Below are 16400 nucleotides of genomic sequence, written 5' to 3'. Positions count from 1 at the left end.
AACGCGGATTAGGTGCGACCTCGGATCCAGCCAGAGGGTGCGGCCCTGACCAAGGGGCCCACGTCGATGCATGTGTTGTATATCCAGGCCGTCCATCCGTTTTACAGCTCATTTTAGGTCATGGTCCCAAAAACTGAAGTAGATAAAAGTCTCAGATAGACCACACCACAGGAAACAATAGTCATTGAATGTCTACCATTAAAATTTTCATAATGTCTACTGTAATGTTTATTTACTCTTGTAATGGCGTGGATATACAAACTGATGGACAGTGTGGATATATCAGTTTGGTGCAAAATTTTCGTGGCCCTGGGTAAGTTTTCAACCGTGAGAATTCAATCCCTACCATGTGTTCCATTGGAGATTGTATCTTCTTCACTTTTAAGATTATACACTAAAATGATTGGGAAAAACTAATGGATGTCATGGATATACATCGTTGTCGAGAGCAGATGTCTTCACATCTTCTGGGACGCTCGATCGATCGAGAGTATGGCTTGACGGGTCGAGGGTCCACTTGACCGGTCGAGGCCTGCTCAACTCGAAGTACAGTGGCTATGGGTTTTGTTATTCCGTGCTGCTCGACCAATCAAGAGATTGGCTTGACCGATCGAGTGTCCCCTCGACGGGTCGAAGACCTCCTTCGACTAGTCGAGGATTACGCAGATTCAACGCAGATTTTGCGCAGACTGCGTAAATTTGATGCGGTTTCAAAGAGGTGATGAAGGAGAGTTTTATAAACTATAAATAGCAGTCCCTAGAGCTATTATAATGTATTTTAAGGCATTCTAAAAGTTTTCCAAGGGTTCTTAAAAGGGATTTTAGGGTTTTTAAAGGGTGTAGCAAGGGTGAGATTCGAGGTTGTTTCAATCGGATAAGTCCTTTCTCTTATAATTTCTATTTCATAGTAGATTTCTGTCGCTTTGTGTCGTGGTTTTTTCCCAGAAGGATTTTCCACATTAAATCTTTTTGTTATCTTGTGATTGCTTGTTGCTCTTGAATTGCTATCCTAAATCTAGATTTGTGTGATTCTGCAGCACAAATCCCCAACAAGTGGTATCAGAGCAATCGTTGGGGCACAAATCTGAATCTGCAGGATTAGTAATAATGTAAAATGACAAGTTTGATATTGAGAAGTACTCAGTCAAAAATAATTTTGAGTTATAGAAGGTTAAGATGATTAGCCTATTAACCAAGTAAGACGAGATTAAGGCTCTTGAGGAGTAGAAATCTACCATGAAAGATGATGAATGGAAAAACCTTGATAGTAATGCTTTAGCTTCTATCCGTTTATGTCTCATGGATGGAGCTCTTTATAATATTTTGAGGAAGAAAACTGTGGCTAGTTTGTGGGCAAAGTTAGAGAACATCTATGCCAATAAATCCTCTGAAAATCGCCTACACTTGAAGCTACAGTGTTATACCTTCAAGATGATAGAGGGTGGAGATCTAAAAACCTACATCAGCAACTTTAATAAATTGATGTGCAAATTGCTAGATATGCAAGAAGTGGTTAAAGATGAGGAACATGCATGTATATTGTTGAATTCTCTTCATGTATCATATGAGTCATTCAGGGACACGATGTGCATCGCAAATAAAACTCTAAATGTTGACACCGTTATCTCAGTCCTTCAAGGGAAGGTTATAAGAAAGCTAAACGGCGACATGGGGGCATCTTCCTATGCACTGATTACGAGGGGAAGAGATTCTAAGCGAGGTACAAGATCTACTAAACCTAGATCCAAGTCCAAGGGCAAGGCAAAGGAAAATTAAAGTGTTAGAATTATGAGTTATCTAGACACATGAAGAATGATTATAGAAATCCTAAAGCGAAGAAAGAAAATTCAACGACTTCTTCCAATGAGGCCAATGTTGTCAAATCTGATGAATAAACAAGTGATGGTGATTTTCTGTTTGTTTTCATGATTGGTCACTTACACAACAATCATAAAGACGAGTGGATACTTGACACAGAAGCATTTTATCACATGACTCCTCATCGGAGTTGGTTCGCCAGTTACAAGGAATGTGATGGTGGATAGGTTTTTATAGGCAATGACAATACCTGTAATGTTGTGTTATTGGTATGGTGAGCATCAAGATGTTTGATGGGATGAAGCGTACCTTGACTGATGTCAGGCATGTTTCTGATATAAAAAAAGTCTGATTTTTCTCAGTGCACTTGAGGCTATATGGTGTAAGTTCACTGGTATTGATGGTGTCCTTAAAGTTTCAAAAGAGACACTCATGGTTATGAGAGCGCAAAGGTATGGAAACCTTTACAGGTTGATCGGAAATACTTTAGCAGGTGGAGCGACAACAGTTATTGCAGATTCCACGTCTCTAAGTATGTGGCATGCTCATTTGGGCCACATGAGCGAGCGAGGCATGAAGGTACTATCTGATCGTTGTTTGATTCCAGCTTTTAAAACTTTTGATTTAAATATATGTGTTCACACCCCAAGTGCAGGGTTGTGATGTAGTAATAAACTCGGTAAGACCGAGGTCGAATCCACAGGGACTGAAACCTGTACGTTATCTGAAAATAACCAGATCTAGAACTAGGCTAAGATGAAATTTAAACCAATTGTGATTTGAGGAATATGGTGAAATATTAATTTAAACTTAAAGAATTCAGAGAAAGTGAACTAGGGATTCAGAGGATCCACTTGTAGAGATCAGGGAGATCTTATACCTGCTTCATGGATATTATACTGAACTTACTTGATATAGTTTTCAAGAGATGAAAGGTATAAGAATTAGGTATGATTCCATCACAAATCCATGCCTAAGAGACAAGGTAAACAACAGAACTTAGACCAATCCATAACCAATCAAAAGATGTATGAGTGCTAGGAAGGATCCCATCATCCACCCATGTCTATGAGACGATGGCGAACAACAGGGTTTCTGAACATCAAAATAAAAGGAAAGGAATTATTCAAGCCATCACAGATCTACTGTAATTTAAATCACAACAAATCATTAATGACTAAAAGAATTTCTTAAATCAAACAAAGTCAATCAGTTCAGTTCAATCAAACCTGTAGAAGCTCCCATCACGCTACAAGCTTCACCTCTTAGCCCTAGCTAAGGGATTTAGCCTAACATAATCATAGGAAAAAGAAGAAAAATAAAGAAAAAATACATAAAAATTCCAAACACTTCTCTCTCCGCCTCCCTCTATCTATCTGACGTCCCCTATTCAAGCATACCCTCTTCTCCACGTTTGGAACTCTTTTTATAGCTTTTGGAGTGGTGGAAATCGGATTTGGGAAGCTATCGTACGCGCAGCGAAAGCCTTTTCGCAGCCAAGTTTGGGGCTTCATAACTCTCGCGTTCCTTGCATTATTTCTGTAAAATCAGCGTCTCTTGGAAGTGTTTTGGCTGGCCTACACGATGGACGGTTCAGATCTGCCATATGATCAAAGATGGTGGGCCACAACTGCCTGGAAAGTCTGATTTCGCGGACGTGCGTAGCCTTTCGCACGTCCGGCGCTGACGTGATTGGTGGGCCCCACAGAGGTGTTTTCAAGGAAATCCACCCCGTACATTAGATTGCCCTCGAAATTTCAGTAAGAAACGGATGGTTTTTCATATCCATTGACTAAGAATCAGAGAAGAAATCATCCAAACATCAATTTGAACGTTGCAGGGCAGTCCACTTATAGCCTCTGTATCGCGCACGTGTGATTGCATGAGTCCAAAAGCTCAGCATGGGTTCGATGAATTCGTGGCCCTCTACACGATGAACGGATTGGATTATCCGTACAGGCCATGGGTGGGGCCCACTTGCGTCCGCAAAAACGGACAGTTTCCGTCCGTTATACAACGTTAATGCGGCAATTGCCGTTTTAAAGAAGAAGATACGGGTCAGCCGCGCTGACCCGTTATACACGGTATGGTGCGGCTCGGCACATGTGTACCTCATGTACACACTTTGGTTATACGGGGCCCACTGTAATGTATATACAAGATCCGATCCATCCATTTGTTTCCTCATCTTATTTAAACCGCCGAGACCAAAGTTGAGACAGTTCCAAATATCAGGTGGGCCCAGAATTAACGGTTTATGGGCTGATCTGTCAGTTGGGGCACTTCTATAGTGATCCAAGGGCTAAATTTTGATATGTACGGTTAATTTATGGCCCTCAGGCCATGTATGAAGTTTTGAGCCAATCAGATGGCGAGAACTATATGATCTTGCATTTTTCATCAATTTCAGGCCTCTTTAACGTGAATAACTTGATTTCCTCGGATCCCTGGTGTGTAATTCCATCGATCTTGGTCCCCTGGAGTCCGTCCCTTGCCTTGGGTGTCATCAGAGCGTCAAATCCATGGTTTAAGCACCCTTTTTCAGTTCATGCTTGTCAATACACTCTGCATCACAAATACAATTAAATCAGGCTATTAAACGGTATCATGCTTGTAAATCCATGCAATAAATGGGTCTGATATGCAATATTTGACCCTCAACACAACCCCCAACCAGCATTTTGCTAGTCCCGAGCAAAATATGCGAAAAGTAAGTTGAGAATTACAAAACAATTTCTATAAACTCGCGTGATTTTTGTAGAATAATCCAGATATAAGAATTCCCAGATTCATGAATGTTGGATATTACTTCCTCCTAGACTCAAGCGCACGGTAAACTTCATAGTCAAGTTCAAAGTATTATTCCATTAATTAGAAAAATTCTAATCGTTGAGATCTATGAGCGTACAGTGTAATCTCAGCTTATCATCATTAAAATTCACTTCTCTATTTTAGGATATTACTGGTAACCAATAAGAAGATTCATGATAACCAAAACTTGCCTCACAGATCATCTTTTCATTCCTTCAGCTTTTGATTTTTTTCATTAAAAGTAACGCCAAGAAGGGGAATCAAATCCTCACCTACAGGGAGCAAACCTATGATGAAGACTGTACACCTAAATTTTTCACATATCATTCATAGGGAATTAAATCTACACCTATAGGGAGCAAACCTATGGTGTAGACCATTCGCCCAATCCTTTCAATTTCTCAGGTTGGTTCCCTTCAAGCTTAATGAGTACCAAGTAAATCCTTCAATATCAAACTGAAACCTTAATGTGAAAGCGAGATGTGACATGTGAGATCATAACTCAATCAATGTTTACAACTTCTAATCAGAGATTAACACTTCAAACTTAACTGTGAAATCTAATAACTGAATCTAAGAGTCATAAATTACCAACATCACTCATCTTGTAATTCCAAGTGCCCTAGATGGCCGTCAAAATCACTTCGAATTCATACGAAATTCCATAAAAATTTAAAATTTTCACAATTTTTGCTCAAGACCAAGAAAACACAGATTAGGAAACCTAATCTCCCACCCCCAACCTAAAATCTACATTGTCCTCAATGTAAAAGAAATAAGCATGCAATGCACATGGGACAACAAAAATATAAGAGGAGTGATGGAAAGATAGTACCTGGACGAAAGAATCAAAAGGCTTTCCAAAGATATCTACGTAAGATCGGGTCAGCACAAGAGAGAAACCAGTAAAATAAAAATAAAAATAACAAAAATGAAATCCTACCTACACCACTTTCGCAGGTACTCTCGATTGCATTTAGCGTATGCAACAAGCCTTTAAACCCCTAGGTTGCCCCTAGTGGACGAGTTGTAGTCTCGTGAGGGTTTGCAGCAATGTTACCCACAAACATTGAACTAACTAACTAGGAAAATGAAACAGAAAGAAAAGCTGGGTTGGCTCCCAGGAGCGCTAAGTTTACCGTCTATCCTAAAACAGAATAAAGGAAACTATCTTATTCCTATGAAAACAGGAATCCTACCTATACCTCCATCAGACTAGGAGATCAATCCTGGTAAACAGGATCAGTCAGAGGTATGGACATGTCCTCTGAATTAAATTTCTCGACAAATGGCTTTAAGCGATGTCCATTTACTTTAAACTCCTTGCCATTGTCGGGGTCTCTTATCTCGACGGCCCCATGAGAGTAAGCAGTGATAACAGTGAAAGGGCCGGTCCAACGAGATCGAAGCTTACCCGGAAAGAGATGTAATCGAGCGTTATACAAGAGGACTTTCTGGCCTGGCGTGAATGATTTTCGTAAAATATGTTGGTCATAAAACGCCTTCATCTTGTCCTTGTAAATTCTCGAGTTCTCATAAGCGTCGTTCCGGATTTCTTCGAGTTCATTTAACTGAAGTTTGCGTAGCGAGCCAGCGTTGTCCAAATTGAAATTCAAACTTTTGATTGCCCAGTAGGCTCTATGTTCCAACTCCACAGGCAAGTGGCAAGCTTTCCCATAGACAAGTCTAAAGGGAGACATTCCAATAGGGGTTTTAAAAGCAGTACGGTACGCCCATAAGGCATCGGTCAATCGAATTGACCAATCCTTACGGTCAGGGTTAACCGTTTTTTCCAAAATGTGTTTGATTTCCCTATTGGAAATCTCAACTTGCCCGCTTGTTTGTGGGTGGTATGGGGTGCTCACCTTATGAGAGATACCGTATTTCTTCATTAAACTCTCAAATGGTCTATTACAAAAGTGTGAGCCCCCATCACTAATGATAGCTCGAGGCGTTCCAAATCGGGAAAGGATGTTTTCTTTCAAGAATTTAATGACCGTGCGATGGTCATTAGTTCGACATGGAATCGCTTCGACCCATTTAGTGACATAGTCTACGGCAAGCAAAATATATAAATTCCCAAAAGATTGGGGGAATGGCCCCATGAAATCGATGCCCCAGCAATCAAATGCCTCGATGATAAGAATGGGATTCAAAGGCATCATATTTCGACGGGACAATGCTCCCAATTTTTGACAACGCTCACAAGCTTTGCAAAACTCGTGAGTGTCCCTGAACATAGTGGGCCAGTAAAAGCCACACTGTAAAATCATGGCCGTGGTCTTTTTAGCAGAAAAGTGACCACCACAGGCCTGTGAGTGACAAAAGGAGATGATACTTTGATGCTCATCATCTGGCACACATCTCCTCAGGATTTGGTCTGGGCAATATTTAAACAAATACGGATCATCCCAGAAAAAGTTACGTACCTTGGTGAAAAATTTCTTCTTATCTTGCGCAGTCCAATGTGTCGGTATGGAACCTGTGGCAAGATAATTAGCAATATCAGCGAACCAAGGTGAATGGGAGACTCTGAACAATTGTTCATCGGGGAACATGTCATTGATATGTGTTGTTTCAAGGGAATCAGAGGGATTAAGGCGAGAAAGATGGTCAGCCACTACGTTCTCTACTCCCTTTTTATCTTTTATCTCTAGGTCAAATTCCTAGAGTAGGAGGATCCATCGTATCAGGCGGGGCTTAGCATCATTCTTAGACAGAAGATACTTAAGCGCTGCGTGATCAGTGTAAATAATGATCTTGGATCCAATCAAGTATGACCTAAATTTGTCCAAGGCGAACACTACGGCTAAGAGTTCCTTTTCCGTAGTCGAGTAGTTCACTTGGGCAGGATTTAGAGTCTTACTTGCGTAATGAATAACGTAGGGTTTCTTATCTTTCTCTGGCCTAGAACTGCCCCAAGAGCATAATCAGACGTGTCGCACATAAGTTAAAAAGGAATGCTCCAGTCAGGTGGCTGTATGATGGGTGCACTAGTCAATATGCCCTTAAGCTTAGTGAAAGCTTCCTGACATGGTTCAGTCCACTCGTATGGTGCATCCTTTTGAAGTAGATTACATAGAGGACGAGAGATGAGACTAAAGTCCTTTATGAATCTTCTGTAAAACCTGGCGTGTCCTAAGAAGGATCGCACGTCCCTTATGTTCTTGGGTGGAGGTAGGTTAGAAATAAGATCGATCTTTGCCTTATCCACCTCGATTCCTTTGGATGAAATAATGTGTCCAAGGACAATTCCCTTCTGAACCATGAAATGGCACTTCTCCCAATTAAGTACCAAGTTCTTTTCTTCACATCTCTTCAGCACGCATTTAAGACTTTCCAAGCACTCGCTGAAAGATGGACCGAAGACAGAGAAATCGTCCATGAAGACCTCTAAATATTGCCCCACCATGTCAGAAAATATGCTCATCATACATCGCTGGAAGGTGGCAGGAGCATTACATAGTCCAAACGGCATCCTTCGGTAAGCAAAGGTGCCGTAGGGACATGTAAATGTAGTCTTTTCTTGATCTTCAGGGGCGATCTCTATCTGGTTGTAGCCCGAATACCCGTCAAGGAAACTGTAATAGGAATGACCAGCTAACCTTTCCAAGATCTGATCAATGAAGGGCAAAGGAAAGTGGTCTTTCCTTGTGACGACATTTAATTTTCTGTAGTCAATGCACATCCTCCAACCAGTAGTGACTCTAGTCGGCACGAGTTCATTATTGGCATTGGCTACGATGGTGATCCCGGACTTCTTAGGAACCACCTGAGTTGGGCTCACCCATTGACTATCAAATATAGGGTATATGATACCCACATCCAATAGTTTAAGAACCTCGGCCTTAACCACTTCCTTCATGTTTGGATTTAGTCTACGTTGTGGTTGCCGAGCGGTCTTCGCATTATCCTCAAGATATATGCGGTGAGTACAAATCGAGGGGTCGATTCCCTTGAGGTCCGCGATTGTCCATCCAAGGGCTCCCTTATGTTCCAGGAGAGTAGATATGAGCATACTCTCTTGTTCTTTCTCAAGGTGGGCAGAAATCACCACCGGGTATGTCTCATCTTGACCTAAGTATGCATATTTTAAATCAGAGGGCAAAGGTTTTAGGTCAAGCTTCGGTGGCTTGAGGTTAGACGGTAGAGGCACTTCATCAGTTTGGGGTAATTCTTCAAATTGTGGCCTCCACCGGTTAACTTCAAGTACCGGTAGCGCATCAAGCATGGCACACGTCTCCCTAATTATGTCATCATCAAACTCATGGGAGTGGGCCAGGCACGTCTCTAGAGGATCAGAGGATAAAGTAAGGGGTGTCCTGTTATCCACAAAAGTATCGATCATGTTAATATCGTAGATATCGTCATCTTCCTCTATCCGTCTGGCCGTGTTGAAAAAGATATTCATTTCTAATGTCATATTCCCGAAAGACATACTCATGACACCATTCCTGTAATTGATAATTGCGTTTGAAGTGGCAAGGAATGGGCGACCAAGAATGACGGGAATCTGAGTGCTTGTGTTACCGATGGGTTCGATATCCAAGATGATGAAATCAACTGGGTAGTAAAATCGATCAACCTGGACCAACACATCCTCAATTATCCCTCTTGGTATACGAACAGAGCGATCAGCAAGTTGTAGTGTGGTTAAGGTGGGTTTTAATTCACCTAAGCCCAACTGTTTATATACCGAGTAAGGGATAAGATTAACGCTCGCTCCTAAGTCAAGAAGTGCGTGATCAATTCAATGGTCCCCAATTACACATGATATGGTTGGGCTACCGGGGTCTTTGAATTTTTGCGGCACATCTTGCTTTAGGATGGCACTCACTTTCTCAGTTAGGAAGATTTTCTTTTGAATATTTTGCCGTCTTTTGGTTGTACATAAGTCTTTCAGGAATTTGGCATATGAAGGTATTTGTTTCACGGCATCAAGTAGTGGAATATTGACCTTCACTTGTTTCAACACCTCTAGAATATCCTGAGAGTTAGAGAGCGATTTTGGTGCAACCAACCGTTGGGGAAATGGAACAACCGGCTTTCCTTGAGGTTCCGGTTCTAACTCTGGTGGGGTATGACTAGATCCATCTTCTTTATCCACTTCCGGGTCCTTAGGATTTTCAGCCCTAACCGGAATGGTTTTGTCAATGATTTTTCCACTCCTAAGAGTGGTGATGGATTTAGCTTGCTCCATCTGATTTGAAGAGCTTGGGTCGCTAACTTCATATTGCGGTTTAGGATTGGGAAGAGGTTGAGCTGGGAAGCTCCCTTTGTTCCCAATCGTATTTTCAGCCTTAAGTCCTTGTATTGCTTTTGTTAGGTCTTGGAAGGCCTGTAGCATACCCTGATTGAAAAGCTCTTGCTTTTGAAAATGTTTCAGAACCGAATCCTCTTGAGGTTTCTCTTGAGTTGGATTTTGATTTAGGTAACCTTGAGGTGTAGCGGTTTGTCCATTCCTCCAACTGAAGTTGGGATGATTTCTCCAGCCAGGATTGTATGTGTTAGAGGTGGGCCCACTGAAAGGTCTTTGGTAATTGCTTACAGCATTGGATTGCTCATTTAATACCTCTTGAAAGGCAGAGATAGTTGGACAGTTTTCAGTAGTATGAATGTTGCAACCACAGATGCTACAAACAATTTCCTTAGCCTTATCCTTCTTAAATTCTATGGCCTCGAGTTTCCTAGTGAGATTAGCTACCTTAGCATTAATATCATCATCTTCTCTCAGGAGATACATTCCACCCCTTTCCTTGGAGTGAGTCGGCCTAGACGCAGTACTAGGTCTAGGAGAGATATCCCATGTTTGTGTGTTCTCAGCAAGTTTATCAAAGTAATCCCACACTTCATCAACTCCTTTATTCATAAACTCTCCATTACACATCGTCTCGACTAATTGGCGCATGGGAGATGTCAGTCCATCATAGAAAAAGTTCGTGATGCGCCACGTTTCAAAACCATGTTGTGGGCATGAACTGACAAGATCCTTGAACCGCTCCCAACATTGGAAGAATGTTTCATCTTCCCTTTGGGCGAAGTTCATGATCGACTTTCTTAGGGTGTTCGTCTTATGGTATGGGAAAAACTTCTTAATGAACTCCCTTGTCATGTCATTCCATCTGCCAATTGATCGAGGACGTAGTGAATGTAACCACGTCTTGGCTTTCTCTTTCAAAGAAAAGGGAAAGAGTTTCAACCTGATCGTGTCATCAGATACGTTAAGAAAGTATAAGGTAGCTATGATCTCGTCAAATTCTTTTAAATGTAAGTAAGGATTCTCTGACTCAAGCCCATGAAATTTAGGGAGGAGTTGGATCACCCCTGGCTTGATATCCATGTGTCCTTCATTCTCAGGAAAAACCATGCATGAGGGCGTGCTCACCCCCGCCGGTTGTAAGTAATCTCGTAAGGTACGAGGCGGGGGTGCTTGATGCACCTCATTCTCATCTTGGAGATCTTCTACCCTAGGTTGGGGTAGAAGAGGTTGATTTCCAGCCATATCCTCCATTAACTCAGGGGATTTCGAGCGGTGTCTAGTCCTACGATGGACAGTTAACCCCTCAACTAATCCTCCTTCAGTCAAGAGACGTCGAGTGTTGTCACGAGCCCACTTGGGCATGAATCACTCGCAGCCTTCAATCAAATTCTAAACCTAATCCTAAGAAGGGAAATAAAAATCTAAACAGAAAAAGAGGGTTGGAAGGAAGTTACCAATTTGGAGTCCCTAAATTGAAACCTGCAAAATAGAACAAAACAAGTTAGTTTCTAAGAATGGCAAGCCTATAAAATTCCTAAGAAGAGAAATATAGAAATAAAAAGAAACAAGGAAGAATTCCTAAATTAGAAAGTAGCAATTTAGAAAGAGCGTACCAAATTTAGAAATTTCTAATAAGCCTACAAAACAGAAAAGTTAGTTTTTAAACAGAAAGTCTTAAAATAGAAAATTTCTAAAAATAAAATAGGAAATAAAATTAGATTCTAAAAAAGTTAGAATTAGAAACTCATTAAAAAGGAATCCTAATCTAGAAATAGTAAGGAAGAGAGAAATTACCAATTTAGAAACCTATCTCAGAATCCTACAAAATAAGAAAGTTTGGTTAGTTTCTAAAAAAAGGAAAACTATCTAAAAATAGAAAGTTATTTAAATAGAAGATTTCTAAAAATTAAAGGAAAACATGGAATTAGAAAATTCTAAAATAAATCCTAAAAATCAGAAAAGTCCTAATCCTAAAACCAGTTATCTTCAGGAAACGTAGCCGTCAATCCCCGGCAACGGCGCCAAAAACTTGTTCACACCCCAAGTGCAGGGTTGTGATGTAGTAATAAACTCGGTAAGACCGAGTTCAAATCCACAGGGACTGAAACCTGTACGTTATCTGAAAATAACCAGATCTAGAACTAGGCTAAGATGAAATTTAAACCAATTGTGATTTGAGGAATATGGTGAAATATTAGTTTAAACTTAAAGAATTCAGAGAAAGTGAACTAGGGATTCAGAGGATCCACTTGTAGAGATCAGGGAGATCTTATACCTGCTTCATGGATATTATACTGAACTTACTTGATATAGTTTTCAAGAGATGAAAGGTATAAGAATTAGGTATGATTCCATCACAAATCCATGCCTAAGAGACAAGGTAAACAACAGAACTTAGACCAATCCATAACCAATCAAAAGATGTATGAGTGCTAGGAAGGATCCCATCATCCACCCATGTCTATGAGACGATGGCGAACAACAGGGTTTCTGAACATCAAAATAAAAGGAAAGGAATTATTCAAGCCATCACAGATCTACTGTAATTTAAATCACAACAAATCATTAATGACTAAAAGAATTTCTTAAATCAAACAAAGTCAATCAGTTCAGTTCAATCAAACTTGTAGAAGCTCCCATCACGCTACAAGCTTCACCTCTTAGCCCTAGCTAAGGGATTTAGCCTAACATAATCATAGGAAAAAGAAGAAAAATAAAGAAAAAATACATAAAAATTCCAAACACTTCTCTCTCTGCCTCTCTCTCTCTCTATCTGACGTCCCCTATTCAAGCATACCCTCTTCTCCACGTTTGGAACTCTTTTTATAGCTTTTGGAGTGGTGGAAATCGGATTTGGGAAGCTATCGCACGCGCAGCGAAAGCCTTTTCGCAGCCAAGTTTGGGGCTTCATAACTCTCGCGTTCCTTGCATTATTTCTGTAAAATCAGCGTCTCTTGGAAGTGTTTTGGCTGGCCTACACGATGGACGGTTCAAATCTGCCATATGATCAAAGATGGTGGGCCACAACTGCCTGGAAAGTCTGATTTCGCGGACGTGCGTAGCCTTTCGCACGTCCGGCGCTGACGTGATTGGTGGGCCCCACAGAGGTGTTTTCAAGGAAATCCACCCCGTACATTAGATTGCCCTCGAAATTTCAGTAAGAAACGGATGGTTTTTCATATCCATTGACTAAGAATCAGAGAAGAAATCATCCAAACATCAATTTGAACGTTGCAGGGCAGTCCACTTATGGCCTCTGTATCGCGCACGTGTGATTGCATGAGTCCAAAAGCTCAGCATGGGTTCGATAAATTCGTGGCCCTCTACACGATGGACGGATTGGATTATCCGTACAGGCCATGGGTGGGGCCCACTTGCGTCCGCAAAAACGGACAGTTTCCGTCCGTTATACAACGTTAATGCGGCAATTGCCGTTTTAAAGAAGAAGATACGGGTCAGCCGCGCTGACCCGTTATACACGGTATGGTGCGGCTCGGCACATGTGTACCTCATGTACACACTTTGGTTATACGAGGCCCACTGTAATGTATATACAAGATCCGATCCATCCATTTGTTTCCTCATCTTATTTAAACCGCCGAGACCAAAGTTGAGACAGTTCCAAATATCAGGTGGGCCCAGAATCAACGGTTTATGGGCTGATCTGTCAGTTGGGGCACTTCTATAGTGATCCAAGGGCTAAATTTTGATATGTACGGTTAATTTATGTCCCTCAGGCCATGTATGAAGTTTTGAGCCAATCAGATGGCGAGAACTATATGATCTTGCATTTTTCACCAATTTCAGGCCTCTTTAACGTGAATAACTTGATTTCCTCGGATCCCTGGTGTGTAATTCCATCGATCTTGGTCCCCTGGAGTCCGTCCCTTGCCTTGGGTGTCATCAGAGCGTCAAATCCATGGTTTAAGCACCCTTTTTCAGTTCATGCTTGTCAATACACTCTGCATCACAAATACAATTAAATCAGGCTATTAAACGGTATCATGCTTGTAAATCCATGCAATAAATGGGTCTGATATGCAATATTTGACCCTCAACAATATGCGAGCATTATATATAAGGTAAACAATCTAGATTGTCTTTTAAATCTGAAAAATCTGTATGTAAGAGAGTGCTTGATTATGTGCACTCTGACGTGTGAGGGCCATCGCTAGAGGTTTCCATTGGGGGTCGTCATGGTTTGTTTCATTCATTGATGAGTACTCCAGGAAAGTTTGGGTTTACTTCATGAAACGTAAATCTGAATTTTCACCATAGTCAAACAATGGAAGGTAATGGTGGAAAAACAGTCATGACGAAAAATAAAGGTTTTAAGGACTAACACTGGTGGAGAATTTACTTCCACAGAGTTTAATGATTATTGCAAGAATGAATGGATCATCAGGCACAACACAGTACGCCACACGCTCGAGTAAAACAGTGTGGCTGAGCGAATGAATCGGACTCTCATGAAGAGGGCCAGATACATGTTAAGTAATGTTGCGTTGGGCATGGACTTATGGACAGAGGCTGTTAACATGACTTGTTATTTGGTGAACCGGTCTCCTTCAACGACAATTAAATGTAAAATCTCCGAGGAAGTATGAAGTGGTTAGAAAATCGACTACTAAGGTCTACGCATATTTGATTATGAGGTTTACTCTCATGTATCGTCAATTGAGAGATATAAGCTAGACCATAGAGCTAAAAAGTACAACTTTGTTGGCTATGACATTGGTGTGAAAGGTTGCAGGTTATTCAGCAAGGTTACACGTAAGGTCATCACTAGCCATGACGTCAGATTCGATGAAAACTCTCTATTTCGGAAGAATGATCAAGAGGAGCAAGATGAACAAGAAAGGTTTATCGTAGACGTCCAGATTGAGACAGATGATACTCAGGCAGAGACAGGTGCGCAAACAGAGGTATAAGATTAGTTGGAGTAGCCACCTATGAGAAGGAACCCACCGCATGATCGCAGGTTACCGACAAGATACATGGATGACTCTAATATTGCATATGCCCTCATTATAGATGAGGGAGACGCGTATACTATTCAGGAGACTCTTGATGAGCCTGATGCAGAAAAGTGGAAGGCGGTTATGGACGATGAGATGGACTTGTTGCACAAAAATCACACATGAAAACTAGTGGAGCTTCAAGTGGGCTGAAAAGCGATCGGATGCAAGTGGTTATTCAAAAGAAACATGATAGATATAAAACAAGGCTGGTAGCGAAGGGTTATGCTCAGAGAGAATGAATCGACTTCACAGAGATATTCGCGCCGGTGGTTAAGCAAGTGTCTATCAGATTCGTGTTGGCGCTGGTTGCCCAATACGATTTCGAGCTGGAACAGATGGATGTCAAGACTGCATTCCTACACGGGGAATTGGAGGAGCAAATCTACATGAAGCAACCAGAAGGCTAACTTAAAGGGTCAGAGAAAAAAGTTTGCAGGTTAATAAGGTCGTTGTACAGCCTGAAACAGTTGCCTAGGCAGTGGTATAAAAAATTTGATTCTTTCATGTTGAGTTAGAAATTTACTTGGAGTGAACACGATCACTGTGTCTATTATAAGACACTGAGTTATGAAAAATTCATCCTCCTAGTACTATATGTTGATGATATGTCGATCGCTTATCATGATATGTTTGAAATCAACGTACTAAAGACTCAATTATCACAGATATTTGAGATAAAAGATCTGGGGGCTGCAAAGAGAGTTCTCGGCATAGATATTCATAGAGATAGGAAGAAGAGTAGACTTTAATTATCACTGGCAGAATACCTTGAAAATGTATTGATCAAGTATGGGATGGACCAAGCAAAGCCGGTGAGCGTTCCTCACGCGGTTTACTTCAAGCTTTCATCAGAACAATGTATTAAATAAAATGTGAAAAAGCAAGTTATGTCTCATATGCCATATTCAAATGCGGTTGGCAGTTTAATATATGTCATGGTCTATACGAGACTAGATATTTCATAGGTAGTCAGTGTTGTGAGTAGATACATGTTAAACCCCGGCAAACAACATTGAGAAGCGATGAAATGGCTACTTCGATACATTCGAGGTACGAAAGAATATGTCACGCCATAAACTCGAAAATCGGATTCACAGGAATCCCGATTGCCGAATCCGGTGCTGACAGTCTCCGTAGTACCCCATTCTCGGCTCCTAGCGTCCATACGCTAGATTCCGATCCTAGGGTCCTAAAAGGAAGTTTTTTTTTTTTTTTTTTTACATTTAACTCGTAATAAGCATAACCACAAGACTACCCATTTCACAAAGGCAACATCATCATCACATATCTACTAATATAATCATTTGAGTACAATGCTGACAGAAAATACATAAATCGAAAATCAAGCACCATAAGACCATTGCACGCTCCAAGCTCAACACTGCTGCAACCTAACATCACCTGCACGTATTTATCGTGCAAGCTTATAGAAAGCTTAGAGGGTGGTGTAAGTGTGTGCACAAGGTAAGTGCTAAGTATTCAATATCAGA

The 16400-nt window shown here is 41.1% G+C and overlaps 1 non-coding gene across 1 annotated transcript; it reads left to right on the top strand.

The window, feature by feature from the left end:
* Nucleotides 1-10586: 10586 nt before the first annotated feature.
* On the top strand, nucleotides 10587-10693 carry LOC131228397 (small nucleolar RNA R71). Its single transcript, XR_009162899.1, has one exon. It is a non-coding gene; the product is annotated as a small nucleolar RNA R71 (small nucleolar RNA).
* Nucleotides 10694-16400: the final 5707 nt, after the last annotated feature.

Source organism: Magnolia sinica, chromosome 15, assembly GCF_029962835.1.
Source record: "Magnolia sinica isolate HGM2019 chromosome 15, MsV1, whole genome shotgun sequence".
NCBI classification, from domain to species: domain Eukaryota; kingdom Viridiplantae; phylum Streptophyta; class Magnoliopsida; order Magnoliales; family Magnoliaceae; genus Magnolia; species Magnolia sinica.
This window is presented reverse-complemented; position numbering and strand designations above follow the sequence as displayed.